Here is a 21,617-nt window from a genome sequence, read left to right on the forward strand (position 1 = left end):
TGATTATTTTGCATTCAGTTCCCATTCTTGTCTCCATAATTATTATAAATTATTTGTATTACAGCAGCACCTTGAGGCCACTAAGAATGGGGCCCCATTGTGCGAGGCACTGTACAAACACCATATAACAATCCTGGCCTTAAAGGTTTAAATTCTAAATAGACACAATAAAGAAAGTGTCAGAAGGAAACAGAAGCATCCAGATAAGAAATATTTTGCCTGAGATCACAGTGCAGTTCAGTTGTTGAGCTACGAAGAGAACAGAGGTCTCCTGACACCTAGTTGTATACCCTAGCCCCCAGACCACACTGTATCCACAAGTAGAGGGAGAGCGAAGCAGTTATAAATAAAGGGACATTAATTTATTTTTATAGCTGAACTAGAAATGGGTTGAAGAGTTAGCCATCTATAATGGAGTCCTAATGAGACCGATTTTTCTATGCCATGAATAATGTGGACTTTTGCTGGTTGACACTGTCATTTCAGATTATTTTTTTATTTAATCCAAAAAGACAGTATGAACTCATCTTGCTATTATTCATTTATATGGATTCACACTTTAAATGGAATCATAGCTACTATTCCCAGGCTTTGTGAGAACACAAGTGGCAAGAAGGTAGCTCAATTAACTAGAACTTGTTTTTATTTTTGCCTACTCTTTGCTTTCATTTTCAAATTTGGCCATTAAGGTATAATGGTGCCTGAGACAGATTTAGATTCAACAATTAGGCCAGTTTCTTCACTAAGTCTCTGATCCAAAGACCACTGAAGTCAAGTAAAGATTCCAATTTACTTCTGAGACTATTGGATCAGGTTCAATTACCTGTCTTAATTATTTGCCCATCCTGGAGGAGTTTGAAAATTTTTGAGGCAAAGTAATTTGATTTTAAACTTTGGGATTCAAAGCTAAAGTGTTAGGAGTTCAAATGAGTGAGGGTTGAAGAATCTGATTGTGATGTGAGCCTCTTGCAGTACTTCTCTCCCCTCAACCCACTACAATTGCCTTCTATTTTAACTGGGTTTAGCTTGAGCCAAACCAAAATATCTGCCAGATAGTTAAGTCAAGAGACAGTCCTCAAGGAGTCTACAATAATGGAAGCACATGGGTTGGTATAATCAGCAAATTGATGCCTTAGTCTAGAAACACTGTATACTGCTGTGATGGGGTGTATTTGCCCCACAGGGAGACAAAGGGCTTAAACTACTCTTGGCAGGAAAAGCCACACACCCTTGCCCCTGCTGGGCATGCTCCAACTGTTGCAGTATAAAAGGAAGCAACTCAGCTCAGTCTGAGTAGACCACCAAGGAGGAAGGATGCATCTTTCTATCTCCAGCTGGGGAGCAGCTGGAAGCCTAGGCTATGGGGTGTGCTGAGATCTGGCTAGGCACCCAGGGAGATTGCAGCCTCTAAGGGCTGCACTGCCCAAAGGACCTGCAGACTCTGAGGATACTACAAAGGCAGGAGTCAAGGTAGGAAGTAGTCCAGGGAGGGACTAGCCAGTGTCCCTGCAGCAGTTGGTGTGTTGTGGGCAGATTCCCTGCTGACTTTGTGGTGAACCCTTTTGCCACTACCTGGGCTGGGACCTGGTGGAGCAGGGGGGGCCCAGGTCCCCCTTTTGGCCACCCTTCCTTTGGGGGGGTGACCCACCAAACCCCCTCCTATTGACTCTGGCCAGTAGGCTGTGCTTCCCTGCTGCCATGGGAAGCCCTATTGGTGCTGGCCATTGGGCTAGTCCTGAGGCTGAGAGTAGCCATATTGACTTAACTGTGGGTCTACCACACCCTTGCCTCAGCACCAGGGTGATGGGGTATACTTTCCCCATGACAACTGCACATGATGAACAGGGAGGAATATGTATCAACTTCACCTATGTCAACTTGTAATCTTGGTGAACTCGTATCTGTTTTTTCTGAGCCTTCCCTTCAAGCAAGGAGTTCAAAGATTCATGATGGCTTCTGTCAATCTCAACCAGGGAGTACAGCATAGCCAACTGATACCAAGTGATCAATCGTCTAACATTATCAGTCAAGGACAGATCCCTTATTCCATTGCCAGGGCAACATTTTTCTACCACATTGCTCAGACCTGTTTCTGTACCATGAGGCTGTCTGATTCCAGACTGAAAGACAAGGTGGGTGAGGTAATATCTTTTATTGGATAAACTTCTATTGGTCAGAGACAAGCTTTTGAGCTACACAGTGTTCTTCTTCAGGTCTGGAAAAGGTACTAAGAGTGAAATACGAAATCAAACAGGTGGTTTACCGTAAGTAATAAGCACATAGTCTAAAGACCCACCTTGTGTCTAATATCCTGGAGCGGACACAAAAATCAAACAATCCTACATCCAGACTGAAAGGCAGCTGTTTTTTTCCTCTCCTGCATTTGAGATGAGAGGGGAAACTAATAAATCTTAAAACACAAGGAATGTTTTTTTAATAATCCAGAAATCCTGGTTTCTCACAGTGATTTAGCCAGGGCTTGTAATCAGAGTCCTAATGGTTTGCCTTCACCCGCATGCCTTCCCATTTCAAAGTAATAGTGGACTGTTCAGCTTACCTGCAATATCAGGTTTGTAATGTCCAGTCCTGTGTGCTTAATGAAGAAAAAAATCACTGAAAAGTGATGCCTGGACTCGGATAAAATATTAAGCTCTGATCAGTACCTCTGGTCTCCCCAAGACACACCTCCCCCTAATGTCTCCCAAATAAGATTACAAGAAGCTTGAAGATTGAGGATTTGACTGTAACAGGCTACTTTACTACTCTTCTGAATCCTCTCCCACCATGTTTGACTCATTCTGTACTCTATAGCCATAAAAAGTAGAATCAAATCCTTATCTAGCCTCTCCTTCCTTCTCTCATGAAACAATATAATGAAAGTGTTTATAAATATTATTACCCCCCCACTCTTCCCCAAAGTGTTCTGGGTAAAAAACAGTATGTGTCTTGTTGACTTGAGACACAGAGCTGTAAACCTTAAAAGCAGCCATTTATTGCCACACGCTGAACTGACCAAACCAGCCAAAACTGGCTGGGCTATCCCCTAATAATCTAACTCAGTTGCCATAGCAACAACAAGGTTCTATTACCACAACAACCAAATACACAACACCTTCTCAATTGGTCCACATTAGGCAACATTTCCCAAAGTTTTATTTAAAGCCTTGGGATCCCATGAACTGCCTCATCTCTCTGAGACGTTGCTGATTGGCGCAAAAAAAAAAAGTGCCTCAACCAACCTCATTTACAAATATGCACTTTCACTCCTCCCAGACCCTATAGATTGACCTTACAGCAATTTTGCTTAGTACTAACCAGTCCCAATGTAATTTTATTTTTAAAGAAACAGGTTTCACTTCTGTTGTAAAGAAGCTGGATTACACTCAAACAAAACTTTGTTTTGGTATTATTGCTCAAAAGAGTTTCACGCTAGGTGTAAAATAGTTTTTTACATGACTGGGTGTGGAATTTGCATAAACTAAATTATGTCCTGCAAAGAAATATATAGTAAAGTTCCTATTTGCATTATTTTAAAAGTTTAATCTATCATGAGAAATCAAGAGTGAAGCCCCTCCCTTCAGCTTCCACTGTAGCAAGTCTGTGCCCAAAGTATGTACAACCTTCCATGTGTCAGGCGGTTGGCATCCTCCAAATATGGGTGGCATTGGCCAAGGTACTGAGAGCAATGATGCCATGCTTTCCAGCAGCTGCTTTGGTCTGCAGACATCCTATGGAGCCTCATGAAAATCTAAAGCTTCCCTTCTCCAGGGAAGTACAGCTGTGGAGATGGGTTGCCCTCCCCTAGTGATGAATACTCCCGGAGCACAAGATGCCACACTAGTCATCTTTCCCTATTACAATAGTATTTGAGCACCATGACACAGTGGGATGCAATTTATGGCCAAGACTTTTAAAACTGACAAGTGATTTTTGGTGGCTTCAATTTTCATGCACCCAGCTTGAGATACTGTGAAATGGGCCTTTTTTTTTAAGTGCTGAGCATCCATCCTTGGAAAAAAGACCCCTTTAAGATGTAAACAGAGGTACTCAAAGTTACTAGTCTCCTTGAAAGCTTTGACCTATGCCCACATGTACCAGCAGAGTTTATCTATCCATTTGCACCTGAATTTAACATTAAATAACTTACAAAAAATGATTGAGTGTATTCAGTTATAGATATATTTTAATAAAGGACCATACTCAAAATATTTGAGTGGCTTTCTCCAAGGAGACTTGTGTGAGACTTGCACTGATTTTCAATCCTTCCATCATGTTCTATTAGATGGGCAGTCTTCTAGAGATTTGAAATTCACGGTAACTTTTACAATATGTAATTTTTTCCATAGTTTGTATAGACTGATGTATACACTCCAATTTGCCCTAAAATGCAGCATTCTCTAGATTTTGTTCATGAGATTCTCGTTTCAGAAATCCATCTCTCTCCATCTGCGTGCTTTTTTAGAGAATACTGATTAATTTGGGCTGGCATGTTGCCATTATGATTTATGCCAAATTAATATAATTCTTACACCATCATATAGAAATTGCATAGACTGTTTGTACACCCTAGTGGGAAAAGTTGGTCAATGCATGTCTTAGTTAAAAAAAAAAATACAATATACAGTTACTTCATTAATAAGCAGACTCATGGAAACATGATTAAAATAAAATGCAACACTAATACCAAATCATAGTGAATCCATGCCTTGCACTCCTTTATGAAGCAAAAATTCTATTGAAGGCAGGACCTCTGTCGCATTGAAATGTCGTGGTTTATGTGAAATGGGGCTGAAAGGCACCATAGATCTAAAAATACCTGGCCTAGGTAAGCATCCTAAAAGATGTATAAAGACACCGACATTGCTTTAAGTTTGAAAATGCACTGTATCTTCCTTTGTCCTACTTCAAATCCCTCCTTTAAACTCACCTCTTCTATAAGGCCCTTAAGCATGTCTAGGCAGCAAGCATGCTGTGATTGTTGCTCACTTTACCAGATATGATTAATTCTCTGATACTTTGCCCTCTCCCAGTTTGATTCATCATCTTCACCTGTTGTCTCATTTCTTTAAAATCTGCTGAACATGAAAAGGATGAACATTGCTACTAGCAAATGAGTTTGCTTGTATATTCATTGAAAACAAATGAGTCACAACCACTGCTTAACTAAATTGGTGTAAAATGTAAATTAATATTAATGGAAAAGAATTTCACAGCAGATGCCTAGGATTTCCATTCAAATTAAGTCCCAGAATCATTAATGTTAGTTATACAAGATACTAGAAAGTTTCTTTCAGGGTAGGAAAATGTTCCTTTCTACCAAGCTTTTCTACAAAATGTTGGGTTGAGGTTAAGTCTTAATAAAATTCATCTTCTAGTAATAACAAGAACTAGTTCCTATATAACAATTTTCATTAGGAGGTAAATACAGTAATTACTTCAGTTTTCAAAATGTATGAAGTCCTTTGTTTCATAATATCTTTACATTTCTTTTATCATAACAACACAACAGTCTTTCTTGTATTAATTTCAAATGAGTATTCTTAGTTTACATCAGTGGCACATTGTAGAAGTGAAACCAAATATTTTTATGTGCCAATATTGGTTGTTTATATACAACTGAGTTATCCCTGTTATTACTGACTTTCTAATCGTCTAGCTTTAAAGACACATTTTTAAACTCTATCTAACATGCTGAATCTGTGCGTAAGTCTTGCAAGCTGATTGCTTTAATTTTTCTCCTTTAACAAGATAACCCTCTTTGTTAGGGTTCAGTTTACTGGAACTTCAAACTATGAAATAATGGTGCCATTTGTTTCCATTAAAATCAACATACATTTTGAAAATTGATGAAAGCATAAAGTTCTGAACTGGAAAGTACACCAGTATCTTGAAACAACTGAAATTAGACTGATATTTTGCAGATATAATACACCCCTAAGCTTTGACAAGGCTTCACAATATTTACAAAGCAATAAATATGGAGCTGTTAAAAAGCTGATTATTCAGCTATCAGTGATTTTTGAAATCATGCATTCCACTGTATTACACATTGTGTAAGGAAACTATGGTTCCTTTACAAGGCCTGATACAGCTTCCCATTAAAATCAATGAGATACAGGCCCTGATCATGCAAACCTGCAGGAAAGTAGTTAATTAACCTGCATTAACCCATTGGTGTCAAAGACTACTTGCACTCATAATTTGTAGAACCATACTTTCTAATGTGTTGAATCCTGTTACTAATTTATAGGAACCTTTCTCTCTCCAGATCCATCTTTCTTTATCATCTGGATTCCTATACGTCAAGTTCCTCATTTTGGAATATCACAAATAGTCCTTGGACAACTCAGTGTATCAATTCTCATACTGCAGTGCAAAGGATTTGGACAACTTCCCTCCTTGTAAAACTTTTTTCAAATCTCAGGGGAAAAAAAGATTTAAGCAGACTTTTGTTCAGTCCAAACAATTGAAAAATGTGGGATGCTATTCTGGGGTATAGCTGAGCCTCTGAAATCAGGAATCAGGCTGCATATTACAGTGACCAGATGTCCAGCTTTTGACCAGAACACCTGGTCAAAAAGGGATCCTGGAGGTTTCAGTCAGCAGCGCTGACCAGGCCACTGACTGTCTGGTTGGCAGTGCCATGCAGCAGAGCTAGCATGCTTTCTACTAGCCTCCATGCCACACAGCTCCTGGGAAGCAGCCACCTACCTCCCCCTCCTCTTCCCCCGCAGCTCCTATGCATAGGAGAAGCTGGGAGCTCCACACGTTTCACTCACCCCAACACTGCCCCCACAGCTCCCATTGGCCAGGAATCATGGCCAATAGGAGCTCCAGCCGTGGGGGGGACATGCCACTGCTTCTGGGACCTGCTTGAGGTAAGCACCACCCAGAGCCTGCACCCCTGATCCCCTCCTGCCCACTGAACCCCTTGATCCCAGCCCAGAGCACCCTCCTACACCCCAAACTCCTTATCTCAGAACCTGCACCCCACTCCCTGCCTCTGAACCCCTCAGCTCTACCTGAAGCCCCCCCTGAACTCCAAACCCCGCATCCCTGGCCCCACCCCAGAGCCTGTAGTACTAGGTGGAGCCCTCACCCCCCTGAGCCAGCCTGGTAAAAATGAATGAGTCGGTGTGGGGGGAGGGGAGAGCAAGCAACAGAGGAAGGGGGATGGCCTCCGAGAAGGGGCGGGGCGTGGACAGCGCCTTTGAGGAGGGGCAGGGCCAGGGTGGGTCAAGGCTGTTTGCTTTTGTGCAAGTAGAAAGTGTGCAACCCTAATGCACATATGTCAATCATTGTATCATGAAATTTCTATTTACTGCCTAGTTGCAACTGAATTAGTAGTATTCCCACAGTAGTACAGTTCAGGTTCTTCTGGTCTGGATCACACCAAAAGTAGTTTGTCAAACATTTTTAAATCTCCCAAAAGGTTATTTGCATGTCCTGAGTAACTGACCAGTATGTCGTTTCTTACTCAAAGCAGTTCTCTCATCTCTAATAATATAAGAAACATTGTTGGTTTCACTAGAGTGTGGAGTTGTAAGACATTACTTGCCCATTAAACACTCACACTAGATCATATATCCTTTGTATACCCAAAGCTCTGACTTAAATCAGTGGAACTTCTGAGTGCATTAACAATGCAGAATCGGGCCCATATTCCTAGGTATAAACTGTGAGAGGTATGGTTTTTAAAGTCACCTATTCCACTGAGATCAAAAATAAACATTTGTCACCCCCTGACTTTTATCTTTCTCCACTTACCTGTACACGTTTGTTACTTTAAAAGATACCATATCATCACAGCTAGCTAAAGGTTTTTTCCCTTCTAGATTTTGCTATATCCAGGCCTTAAAAGAACAAGATGACAAATGATTTTTTTTCATGTGACTGTTCCTACAATTAACTCAAAGAAAAATTGAAAAGAAAAATGATTTTTATTCTACTGGATTTTACTCTAAGCTGTAAAAGAACAAGATAAATTGAAAAGACAAAAATGATGATTTTTTAAACTGAAATAATACCCAGAGGAAGCTGAAAATGAAGACCTATTGAGTAATAAGATAATATTATAGAAGATACTCTTGAAATAGATATCCATTCCCCATAATTCAAGTGATGGGACTGAGTGCAAAACTTTTTATCTCCGTCTATACAAATTGATACATGGATACTCTTTGCCAAAATGATTTTTATTCTACTGCAAGTTGCCATATCTTAAGTCATGTAAGATAGCATTTGAAAAGAATCATTTTTGTACAAATGGAGTAGTTTATATATGCTTTATAAAAGTTCTTAATGTACAAAAGAATGAACATAAGCTCTTAAGAGCTTTGACACCAACCAGATTAAGAAAATCTCTTGTGCCTAAAATATTTAACACAATTTTCATAATTAAAACCATATTTATAATAAGAAACAAACTTAGCTGATCTCTGACCAATTGTTTCTGTTGCTTTCAGTGCAGCACAATCAGTAGACCTTATATCACAGATTTTATTAGAAATGGACTAATAACCAGAATCTTGAATCTGAAATAAATACCAGAAAATAGACATCTTCAGGTTTTGTATGTATGCAGTGTTGTTGTAGCCCTAGTGGTCCCAGAATATTAGAGAAACAAAGTGGGTGAGGTGGTCTCTTTTATTGGGCCAAGATCTGTTGCTAAAAGTGACAAGCTTTTAGAGAGCTCTACTTCAGGTCATTGCAGCTTTTCTCTCTTGCAAACAGAAGTTGGTCCAATAAAAGATATTACCTCACCCACCTTGTCATAAATATAAAGGGAAGGGTAAACAACTTTAAATCCCTCCTGGCCAGAGGAAAAACTTTCACCTGTAAAGGGTTAAGAAGTTAGGTTAACCTCACTGGCACCTGACCAAAATGACTAATGAGGAGACAAGATGCTTTCAAAGCTGGAGGGGAGGAACAAAGGATTCTCTCTGTCTGTGTGTTGCTTTTGCCAGGACCAGAGCAGGAATGTGGGTCAGAACTCCTGTAAAGGGCTAATAACCAATCTAGTTAGATATGTGTTAGATTCTGTTTTGTTTAAATGGCTGATAAAATAAGTTGTGCTGAATGGAATGGATACTCCTTTTTTTTGTGTCTTCTTGTAACTTAAGGTTTTGCCTAGAGGGATTCTCTATGTTTTGAATCAGATTACCCTGTAAGGTATTTACCATCCTGATTTTACAGAGGTGATTCTTTTACTTTTTTTCTTTGTTCTTAAGATCCAAGAGATCATTAAGATCCACCTATGCAAATTGGTGAGGATTTTTATCAAGCCTTGCCTAGGAAAGGGGGTGTAGGGTTTAGGAGGATTTTAGGGGGAAACACGTTTCCAAGCGGGCTCTTTCCCTGTGTGACAAAGCTCTGTCCTTGTCTTCTTGGGTCCCACATTTCCTGGTGGATTTCGCTAGCCTCGGCGGCTCACTGTGACCCTCCACGTAAACCTTCTTTCTCTAGAGACAAGGGTCACAGTCTACTGAGCCATTTTCATCATAAGCCAGCAAGGGAGGTGAGGAGAAGTTATCTTTCCTTGCACAGTCTCTGTTGTCTCCCAGTTTCAGTGATTAATCAGGGGGCAAAGTCGGGGGGGAGAGCCCGGGCCCACCCTCTACTCCAGGCTCCAGCCCAGGGACCCTAATAATATCAGCTATGGTAGCTGACCTTTTAGAAACATGACATGTACAATTCCCTGGGCTACTTCCCCCACAGCAGCCTTCACTTCCTCAAGCTCCACTTCACCCTTGCCTCAGGGCCTCCTTTCTTGTGCCTGATATGGTGTGTACTACTCAGCCTCTCTAACCGCGCAACTTCTTCCCACAGCTCCTGACATACACTCCCACCTAACTGGGAGGCTTTTAACTAGTTTCAGCCAGCCCCTGATTGGCTTCAGGTGTCCCAATCAACCTAGCATTCTCCCTGCCTTAATTGGCCCCAGGTGTCTTAATTGACCTAGAGCAGCTTCCAGTTCACTTAACCTGGTACCAAGGATTTGTTTAGCCTGGAGCTAATATATCTATCTCCCACTATTTTTCTATAGCCATCTGGCCTTGCCCCATCACATATCTTCCCCCCTCCTCCCCCTGTTCAACACCATAGAGTTGGGCAACTTGGGACGCCAGGCAGTATATTCGTGACAGCCCATCAGTGGTGGCATCCAACCCTGTGCCGTATGCCGTATGGAATGGTTGGAGGGATAAGAATCACCTTGCATTCTTTTCCTTATTCCGCTGCATCCACTGGAGGGGTGCATGGTCAGTCATGAGTAAATCGCCGGCCTAAAAGGTAATAACGCAGTGTCTCCATAGCCCGTTGGACAGCAAGGCATTCTCTCTCGACTACTGTGTATTTCTGTTCTCTTGGGAGAAGCTTTCTGCTTAGGTAGAGGATTGGGTGTTCCTCTTCTCCCACCATCTGCGACAGAACTGCTCCCAACCCCACCTCGGAAGTGTCTGTTTGTAAAATAAATTCCCTGTTAAAGTCCGGGGCTATGAATATGGGGTCATTACAGAGGGCCGTCCGAAGGTCTGTAAATGCCCCGTCTGCTGCGTCGGTCCATGTTACCATGTCTGGACCTCGGGCCTTCACCAGGTCCATTAGGGGACTTGCCCTAGTGGGGAATAAACTGTCAGTAGTAGCCTACCACGCCTAAGAACACATGGACCTGCCTCTTTCGGGTTGGCTGGGGCCAGTTTTGAAATGCCTCTAGCTTATTCGTTTGGGGCTTCATTATGCCCCTTACCACAATATATCCCAGGTACCTAGCCTCTGCTAGCCCTATGGCACATATAGCGGGATTAGCAGTGAGACCAGCCCACCTTAAGGTGCGCAGTACTGCCTCAACTTTCTCTACGTGGGTTTCCCAGTCTGGTGTATGGATGATGACATCTAGGTATGCAGCTGCATAACTAGTATGGGAGAGCAGCAGCTTATCCACGAGGGGCTGGAATGTGGCTGGGGCCCCATATAGCCCAAAAGGGAGGACGGTGTACTGGAATAGCCCATCTGGGGTGGAGAATGCTGTCTTTTCTTTAGCTTCTTTGGTCAGAGGAATCTGCCAGTACCCTTTTGTCAGATCCAGTGTAATCAAGAATCAGGCACTACCCAGTCGGTCAACCAGTTCGTCGATGAGTGGTATGGGGTATGCATCAAACTGGGATATTTCATTCAGTCGGCAAAAGTCATTACAGAATCTTATGGTACTGTCAGGTTTAGGCACTAGAACAATTGGACTGGACCACTGACTGTAAGATTCTTCAATAACCCCTAATTCTGACTTTTTTTTTTACTTTGGCCTTGATTTCTTCTCTTTTGGGTGCTGGGATTCGGTAGGGTCTGAATGTTACCTTAGCTCTGGGGATTGTGTGGATATGGTGATAGGTCTCAGTCGTCAGCCTGGTTTTGTAGAGAATACATCTCTGTTGCGATTTAATCATGTCGGCTGCCTCGATCTTTTGGATCAGCGTCAAATTGGATGATATCCTCACTTGCTTGTGTAAGTTATCCTCCTGGGGAAGGATCTCCTGCATGACTAAGCATGCCTCTCAATCGTGCCAAGGTTTTAGAAGATTGATGTGGTAAATTTGCTTCGATTTCCGGTGGCCTGGCTGCCGCACCTTATAGTTCACCTCTCCCATGGCTTTGATTATTTCGTAGGGTCCCTGACACTGGGCCAACAGTTTACTTTCTGCTTTGGGCACCAGTACCATCACCCGATCCCCTGGTTGGAACCGTTGAAGCTTTGCTTGGTGGTTACAATGGGTTCGTTGCGTCTCCTGAGCTCTCTCCAAGTGTTCCCGTACAATGGGCGTAACTTGGGCTATCTGATCTCTCATCTGCAGTACATGCTCAACTATGTTCCTTCTGGGATTTGGCTCCTCTTCCCAGGCTTCTCTGGCTATATCCAATATGCCCCGAGGGTGGCGCCCATATAGTAGTGCGAATGGAGAGAAATCTGTGGAGGCTTGCAGAACCTCCCGGATGGCGAACATGAGGTAAGGCAATAGGGTATCCCTTTCCCATCCTGGCTCACCACTTTCCTGATCATGGCCTTGAGGGTCCTATTGAAACTTTCCACAAGGCCGTCTGTTTGCGGGTGGTATACAGAGGACGGTGGGGTTTGTACATGGAGCAATGAACAGAGATCTTTCATCAACTTGGACATGAAAGGTGTCCCTTGATCAGTCAATATCTCCTTGGGTAGCCCAACCCGGGCAAAGATCTTTACTAGCTCCTTAGCTATTGTCTTGGAAGCTGTGTTGCACAGAGGAACAACTTCCAGGTACCGGGTTGCATAGTTGTACATTACAACAAGTACATGTTGGTGGCCCCGAGCTGTCTTCTCTAGGGCCCCTACCAGATCCATGGCTATCCATTTGAAAGGAACCTCTATTATTGGAAGAGGTATCAAAGGAGCTTGCAAGTGCGGGCGAGGGCTATGTAACTGACACTCCGGACAAGAGGTGCAGTATCGCCGGACATCTTCATGTACTCCTGATCAGAAGAACCTCCGCAGGATCCGTGCCTGAGTTTTCTCTACCCCTAGGTGTCCTCCAAACAGGTGACTGTGGGCGAGACTCAATATGGCTTTTTGATGTTTTTCTGGCACCAGAAGTTGTTGTATCTCTTGCTCCTGCATTTGCACCACGCGGTACAGGAGATCTTTCTTCACTATAAAGTAAGGTCCGGGACCCCGGACCTTCCCATCCGCGGGTATCCCATCGATCTTGGCCACCTCTTTCCTGGCATTATCATATCTGGGGTCCTCCGCCTGGTCCCGCCCAAAAGTCTCTCTCTCTTGGGACTAACCTGCCCAAGCTCCCAGGGGCCAGCTTCTGCTTCTTCCAACGGCTCGCCGCCGTCATGGCTGGGGCCGCTTCTGGATCACCTTCTGTGGTGAAAGTTTCTCTGTTGGCTGCTCACATCCATCTGCCTACGAGGGAGGTCTTCTGGCCCTGGGTCAGGATCCGGGTTCCCAAGGCCTTCGCGGCCTTCCTCTCTTTTTTTTTTTTTTGTCTTCCGGGTCTTTCAGGGGGCTGAGAACAGATCCTGAGAAATCTCAGCGAACATCGGGAGTTGACATTCCCCCGGTGACGAGTTGCTGTCCTCAGGGTCCCCACCTCCCTCCAGCCTCTCCGGGGGGTGTAAATTATCAAACCCTGGATCGTCTCTCCCAATGACTACAGGATATGGGAGTTTAGAAACTACGCCCACGGTCACCTCAATGGGGTTTCCCTGAACCTCTGTCTCCACTGGAATTGTGGGGTAATGGCTCACAGCCCCATGCACGCACGTCACTGCTACGCGTTTGGCTTGTAGCAGCTGACTATTTACCAGCTTACCTGATATGAGGATGATAGCACTCCCAGAGTCCACAAGTGCTGTAGTCTCTGCTCCATTTATCCTCACTGGTCTGGTGTAATTATGCGGGACAAATGCGACCCCTGCGAGGTGGATAAGGGAGCATGGGACTTCCCAATCCCCCAAGTTACATTGCATAGGCTGCTTGGGGCTGGGACACTGTGCTGCTATGTGTCCCCACTCCCCACATGCATAACATCTATAATTGCTTTTAATCACTCCCCTATCCCGGGGGTTTAGGGGGTTTAGTCCCAGAGTTCTCCCCACTCAGGCCAATCCCTTCCTTCTGGGGTCCCCACTGGTTTTGGCCCCCCCTTCTTCCACCTAGGACTCCCCAGGGGTTTGGCTGCCCAACCTTCCAGGGTTGGGGTCAGGTGCTTGCTTCGAAATGGAGCTTCCTGGGGTAGTCAGGTCAGTTCCCTGGCTGTCATCCATCTTTCTACCAGTGTGATCATCTCATCGTACGTGGATGAATTGTTCTGGCCTACCCATTTGCGGAGATCTGGTGGCAATCCATGCATGTAATGGTCTATGACCAGGGTCTCCAAAATCTCCTCCGGCCTGCACGCCTCAGGCTGTAACCACTTCCATGCGAGGTGTATGAGGTCGAATAGCTGGGACCTCAGGGGTTTGTTCTCCTGGTATTTCCATTCATGGAACCTCTGGGCCCTTACCACTGCCATTACCCCTGATCGTGCTAGGATCTCTGCCTTCAGATGGGTATAGTCAGTGGCATCTATGGCAGGCAAGTCAAAATAGGCCTTCTGGGCCTTTGTACGCAAAAAAGGGGCGAGAATGCTGGCCCACTGCTCCTGGGGCCATGCCTTACGCTGAGCAGTCCTTTCGAATGAGTAGAGATATGCCTCTATGTCATCTCCTGACGTCATCTTTGACAGACAACCAGTGGCCCTCAGGGTTTGCGTCCCATCGGACCCCTGGGTCTGGGTGGTGAGGATCTTCAGCTGGTCCACCACCTCTTTCAAGGTAGCACGATCTTGGGTCATCTGGCTCATCAATAATTGATTGGTTTCCTGCTGTAGCTGTATAGACTCCTGTTGTGCCATTGCCTGAACCTGGGTGGCCTCCTGCTGGGCTGCTGCGGCTTGTACCAGGGCTCTTACCACCTCCTCCATTGTAGTACAAAGCAAACAAACAAAAAAACAAAAACAAAAAAAAATCCAAAACCGCAGTGCACTTTTTTAAATTTAAAAAAAAGAAAAAAAACAACCTCTCTTTCTTCCACCACGCTGTGAATGAAGTCCCACTCCTGACACCAGTTGTAACAAAGCTCTGTCCTTGCCTTCGTGGGTCCCACATTTCCTGGTGGATTTCGCTAGCCTCAGAGGCTCACTGTGACCCTCCACGTAACCCTTCTTTCTCTAGAGACAAGGGTCACAGTCTACTGAGCCATTTTCATCATAAGCCAGTGAGGGAGGTGAGGAGAAGTTATCCTTCCTTGCACAGTCTCTGTTGTCTCCCAGTTTCAGTGATTAATCAGGGGGCAAAGTGGGGGGGGAGCCCGGGCCCACCCTCTACTCCGGGCTCCAGCCCAGGGACCCTAATAATATCAGCTATGGTAGCTGACCTTTTAGAAACATGACATGTACAAATCCCTGGGCTACTTCCCCCATAGCAGCCCTCATCTTCCTCAAGCTCCATTTCCCCTTTACCTCACGGCCTCCTTCCTTGTGCCTGATATGGTGTGTACAACTCAGCCTCTCCAACAGTGCAACTTCCTCCCACAGCTTCTGACATGCACACCCACCTGACTGACTGGGAGGCTTTTAACTAGTTTCAGCCAGCCCCTGATTGGCTTCAGGTATCCCAATCAACCTAGCATTCTCCCTGCCTTCTGGAAAGTTCTTAATTGGCCCCAGGTATCTTAATTGACCTGGAGCAACTGCCATTTCACTTAACCTGGTACCAGGGATTTGTTTAGCCTGGAGCTAATACATCTATCTCCCACTACTTTTCTATAGCCATCTGGCCTTGTCCCGTCACACCTGTTATATATTTGTTAGACGCTTGGTGGTGGCAGCAATAAAGTCCAGGGGCAAAAGGTAAAATAGTTTGTATGTAGGGGAAGTTTTAACCTAAGCTGCTAAAAATAAGTTTAGGGGGTTTTTCATGCATGTCCCCACATCTGTATTCTAGAGTTCAGAGTGGGGAAGGAACCTTGACACACCTTGTCTCTCTCTTTTCCGGTTTGACGTTAGTTGCAGCCAACGTATCTGCTTCTTTGTGAGTTTATATTGGAAGATGGTGAAAATTTCAGGGAACATTTGGAATGTCTTCTATTCAAGATGGCAGAAATCTGTTTTTCGGGTCAAAAACTAGAGAAAACAAGTCTTAAGATTCGGAGTTGTTGAATATCAAGCATATCTAGCCTTGACTTGTTCTTAAACCTAAACTGAATCTAAACACCACTTCTTTTCCCCATTTCTACTGATAATAAACTGAATATATGTCTCTCATATAACCTCTAACAGAGGAAAGATTCAGTCTTCCACTAAAAATGGTCACGTCTCCAAAGAGCTTTTTCTTTGTCATATCTGAGTATTTGTCAATATGATAAATACGATATTTTAGAAATCTTTTTAAAAAATTGAATTAGTGGTTACATTTACAGCTCAGAGATTGAGTTCCTGTATTTATGTACATTTCCATTTCCAGTAAGTTTTCCCACCACAATCTCTCAAACCTGGAAAGACAGTCTTTATGCTTCTATCGGGCCATATTGTACCTTTAGGAATGAATTTTCACAAGAGCAACATCACATCTTCTCCTGAGTGTACCCCACTGAGACTGTACTATTGAATGAATGCTGTCCTCCGTGCTTGCAGAAACATGGAGCCTGTAAAAAAAAAAAAAAGGGGGGCTCCTGGGAAGAGGTAATACAGTCCCAGGCTGTATTAGTTTACGGGGCGGGGGGTCTCCACAGAGCTCTAGGAAAAGAGATATATATTCACTCAGCCCAACTTCCACCAAACATGGACAGCCTGGTCCCTGTGCCCATCACTATGCTCAGCACAAATACTGAACCAGGAGAGAGGTAAAAACATGGGGTTCTAGGAAGGAGTGACCAATGCCAAAGGAGGTGGTTAAACCTCCACTCACATATCTTGGGGGTATGAAATGGGCCTGTGTCTCTGGCTTGAATAGTAACTATACCTGAAAGACCCATAGATACCAGTTTATTTATATCAGACATTTATATTGCTTTCTTAAACCTGGTCTAGACTATAATTTAGGTTTCAGAGTGGTAGCCATGTTAGTCTGTATCTGCAAAAACAACAAGGAGTCCTTGTGGTACCTTAGAGACTAACAAATTTATTTGGGCATAAGCTTTTGTGGGCTAAAACCCACTTAATCAGATGCATGAAGTGAAAAATACAGTCAGCAGTATAAATATTACAGCACATGAAAAGATGTAAGTTGCCTTATCAAGTGGGGGAGGGTCAGTGCTAATGAGGCCAATTCGATTAAGGTGGAAGTGACCTATTCTCAACAGTTGACAAGAAGGGGTGAGTATCAGCAGAGGGAAAATTACTTTTTGTAGTGACCCATCCACTCCCAGTCTTTATTCAGGCCTAATTTGATGGTGTCCAGTTTGCAAATTAATGCCAGTACTGTAGTTTCTCGTTGAAGTCTGTTTTCCAAGTTTTTTGTTGTTGTTGTTGAATTGCCACTTTTAAGTCTTATTGAGTGTCCAGAGAGATTGAAGTGCTCTCCTACTGGTTTTTGAATGTTATTCTTGATGCCTGATTTGTGTCCATTTATTCTTTTGCGTAGCGACTGTCTGGTTTGGCCACTGTACATGGCAGAGGGGCATTGCTGGCACATGATGGCATATATCACATTGGTAGATGCGCAGGTGAATGAGCCCCTGATGGTGTGGCTGATGTGGTTAGGTCCTATGATGGTGTCCCTTGAATAGATATGCGGACAGCGTTGGCAACAGGGTTCGTTGTAGGGATTGGTTCCTGGGTTCATGTTTTTGTTGTGTGGTGTGTAGTTGCTGATGAGTATTTGCTTCAGGTTAGAGGGGCTGTCTGTAAGCGAGGACTGGCCTGTCTCCCAAGGTCTGAGAGAGTGAGGGATTGTCCTTCAGGGTAGGTTGTAGATACTTGCTGATGTGCTGGAGAGGTTTTAGATGGGGGCTGTAGGAGATGGCTAGTGGAGTTCTGTTACTTTCTTTGTTGGGCCTGTCCTGTAGTATGTGATTTCCGGGTACCCATCTGGCTCTGACAATCTGTTTCTTCACTTCAGCAGATGGGTACTGTAGTTTTAAGAATGCTTGATAAAGATCCTGTAAGTGTTTGTCTCTGTCTGAGGGATTGGAGCAAATGCAGTTGTATCTTAGAGCTTGGCTGTAGATAATGGATTGTGTGATGTGATCTGGATGAAAGCTGGAGGCATGTAGGTAAGTATAGCAGTCAGTAGGTTTCCAGTATAGGGGAAGTGATGAAAGGCAACAAAAAAATCTGCTGCTTTTACAACTATAATAGAACCTCAGAGTTATGAACACCCTGTTCATAATTCTGAATTGTTCATAACTCTGAACAAAATGTTACGCTGGTTCTTTCAAAAGTTTACAACTGATCATTGACTTAATACAGCTTTGAAATTTTACTATGCAGAATAAAATAAATTCTGCTTTTACCATCTTAATTTAAATGAACATGCACAAACAGTTTCCTTACCTTGTCAAATCTTTTTTAAACTTTCCCTTTTTGTAGTTTACGTTTAACACAGTGCTATACTAAATTTATTTTGTTTGTTTGTCTCTGCTGCTGCTTGATTGTGTACTTCCAAATAAGGTGTGTGGCTGACTGGTCAGTTTGTAACACTGGTGTTTGTAACTCTGAGATTCTACTGTATTTGGCAGTGACCCCCTACCAGCACCCACATTCTTCTGTGGGCACTTTGCAGGAGCCTGAGGCAGAATGGCAGGGACAGAGGCAACATGGGTGGGGACTCAAACCATTCCATAAACCAGGAGCTGTTTGAAACTCCATCAGAGTGAAGCCAGCCATACCAAGCAAGCACGAGTGAGCCCACTGATGAAAGGGAAGGGAGCTTGAGTAAGTGTATATATGCATTATTCTTATCATTTTTTCCTTTTTGTTGCCTGAAACCTCACCTCCTTCCCTCCCTTCCTGTCCTTCTTCCACCTTTAAAAATGGTGTCCATCCCATCTGTAAGTTTAGAGTACAAAGGCACTGAGAGTTTTGATTGCTTACGCTGCTGGACCTGGTATATGTCAGAAAGTAAAATATTAGAGAATTAATTTAAAAAAGTAGCAGTTCAATTACACACTCACATCAGATTGTTTCCTGTACTCGGGTAGACGCAGAACAACCAGGGGTAGTTCCAGCATCTGCTTTTCAATTCTTTGATTTGTTGGGCTAGAGAAGGCAGGGGCATACAGAGTTCTTCGTTTATCTGAATAGGTATATCCTTTTTATCCTCTTAAGCAATCTCAATGAAAGTTTCCTGGACCATTTCTAGGGATGGCAGCCTTGTGTTTTCCCCTGCAACAGGAAACTTCACACCACTCTGTGATGAGTTTGGCTGGCTCTATTGCAGTAAACAGGCTAGCAAGATACTGGCTCAGGCAGTGCCAGTAGTAGCTGGGTTCTCTGTGCCTTTGTCACCCTCAGGAGTGAGATAGCATCTAAAATAACCACTGCCTGGTTATTGAAAAGAACTGTCTGAACACTGCCTGCACTTTCCCTATACCCATTCCAATGAGACTACAGCATGTAAACCCTCCATGCAATAAAACACGCCTCTTCATCTCTTCTAAGCCAGGCAGCACTCACCACGGTTTGAGCTACAGACCAGGGCTGTATCAAGGCACTCCAAAATTCAAGTGAAAATTAACATTTCTTATTAAAGGTACGTAAGGGAATAATGTAAGGAAGTTTTCAGACATATCTTTCCCTTCCCACTGTGACTGTAAATCTAATGCTGTAATCTGTCTGTTTTAATCAGCAGCCTCTGGCAATGTGGCCTAGATGGTCGCCCCTCCATATCTGCTGAATGTCTGACCTTGATCAGGAGGAGAAAGAAGCATACTGGGAAGGATATGTAATCAGAGACTCTCTGATCCTTTATGGTCTTGGACCATGAACAGAGGGGTTGGAGGGACTATGTGACCATGACCATAGAGAAGGTTCAAAAATGAAGAGTGGTTACCAAAGGAAAGGGATCAAGAAGCACTGTGAAAAATGCACCAGAACATCGTGGGTTTGCTCAGATGTTGCAGAACATTACTGACCTATGTGCCCAAAGAGCCCGGACTCAGCAGTGTATCCAATTCTTGGAAAACTCCATGATTGGTGCTTCCTGTAGTCCTCCCCACCAACATATCAGGTGGCAGCACTTACCTCTACCACTCCATGCCTGGAGAAAACAAGGAGAAACATAGCTACCAATATATTGGTCTATGAAAATCACAGAATTAGCCACAGCTTACTACACTGTAGTAAGTGTTACATACATGGACATAAACATTCACTGTTGCTTCCATTTTTACATGGGGTTTTAAAGTATGGTTCAGCCTGTTACAGAGTTGCTAGAAGGTTTTTACCTTGTGTGTTTGCATGTTAATGTTGTTGCCTGTTTGTTTGCACACACAGTTTATTTTTGGAAACTCAGTATCTGTCAGGAATGAGCACCTATAGCTACACCCACCTAGTCATCACCCAGCCAATAAGCACAGCTGGGACACAGCAGAACTCCCTGATTGGCTAAGTCAATCAGGTAGCTTGCTCTTAAGCCCAGCAGTTGTGAATGATCAGTGGCTGCTCAATGCACATGTTTCTGGATTCTCAACCTCCTTGTGCTAACCACACTCTAGGCCCTGCTCCTGCTTGATCCTGTATTACTCCAGGCTAGACTTTGCCCTGCACCCCACCTTCTCCAGTTCTGCAGCAGTCTTGTTCCTATCTTGGAACCAGCCCTGCTCTAGCTTTTCCTGATTCCAGGTAACTTGATTCTGATTCTCAACTCAGATTTCTGGCTCCCACTCTGTCTCGACCCTTAGCTCTGGTATTTGGACTCTTACTTCAGTTCTGACCTGCGGCTCTGACTCTGCTTTGACCTTGGACTCTGGCACTTGGATTCTGACCACTAGATGTAACTCCTGTTCCAACCACTAGGCCTGACCACCTACAACCCAGACTCCTGAGACTATTTTTATTAGTCATACACTATGCAATATAGAATTCATAACGGGAAGCACTTACCCACCTACATTTAAGTTCCAATCACATGAGACACACTATTTCAGACAAGCATCAGACAACACTGCTAAGATTAACTGTTAAAATGGTCTTTTAAGACCTCGTTTAGTCATGTAGCTCCGGAGTGGCTTTTCGAATAGCTTTTGTGTCATCTGGTCAAATTCTTCAGACAGCCGGTCCACCTCTGCCCCTCCAGCCAGAGGGTAGACTTTCCTTCTTTGGCTCGCAGATCTTACTCAGGAAACAACATGCAGCTATGACAATGGTAATGTTTGCCTCTGTGAAATCCAATCTAGTGAGTAAATAGAGCCAGTGACCCTTCAGTCTACCAAAAGCACAATCTCAAATTGTTCTGTACCTGCAGAGCTGGTAGTTTAATGTTTCTTTGGTACTGTTGAGATGACCAGTGCCTGACTTCATGAGCCAAAGGAAAATGGTGTAGGCTCAGAATTGCTATTGGCATTTCAATATTGCCAGTGGTAATGCATCAGTCAAGAGAGAATGTCCCTGCTTGCAGCTTTTTGAAAAGTTCTGTGTTAAAGATGTGAGTGTCATGCATCTTCCCTGATTATCCTACACTGATATCATTGCAGAGTCCCTGGTAGTCTACTAGTACTTGTGTAACCATGGAAAAACTTTTTTCACTGATGTACTCACCGGCAAGAGGGGATAGTGCCAGAATAGGGAGATGTTTGAATTCCATTCCAACTCAGTTTGGGAATCCTATTACTACAAATCCAATGCTATTTCCTGTACATTACAAAGAGACACGGTCCTGCACAGGAGAATACACTGAATGACCTTACACACTTGGATGACAATGGTTCCCACTGTGGATCTTCCCACTCCAAACTGATTGCCCAGTGACTGATATCAGAGCATGATCACTACTTACTTCTCTACTGTCAATGCTGCTCTCAATTTGGTGTCACTGTGCTGGAGATCAGGAGTGAGGTTGGCATGCAGATCCAGGAATATGGCCTTTCACATCCAAAAGTAACA

The 21,617-nt window shown here is 43.7% G+C and overlaps 1 long non-coding RNA gene across 1 annotated transcript; it reads left to right on the plus strand.

The window, feature by feature from the left end:
• Positions 1–1,348: 1,348 nt before the first annotated feature.
• LOC122458063 lies at positions 1,349–19,867 on the plus strand. Its single transcript, XR_006277890.1, has 3 exons — positions 1,349–1,470; positions 1,974–2,132; positions 19,363–19,867. It is a non-coding gene; the product is annotated as an uncharacterized LOC122458063 (long non-coding RNA).
• Positions 19,868–21,617: the final 1,750 nt, after the last annotated feature.

The sequence above is a fragment of the Dermochelys coriacea genome, chromosome 11, assembly GCF_009764565.3.
Source record: "Dermochelys coriacea isolate rDerCor1 chromosome 11, rDerCor1.pri.v4, whole genome shotgun sequence".
NCBI classification, from domain to species: domain Eukaryota; kingdom Metazoa; phylum Chordata; order Testudines; family Dermochelyidae; genus Dermochelys; species Dermochelys coriacea.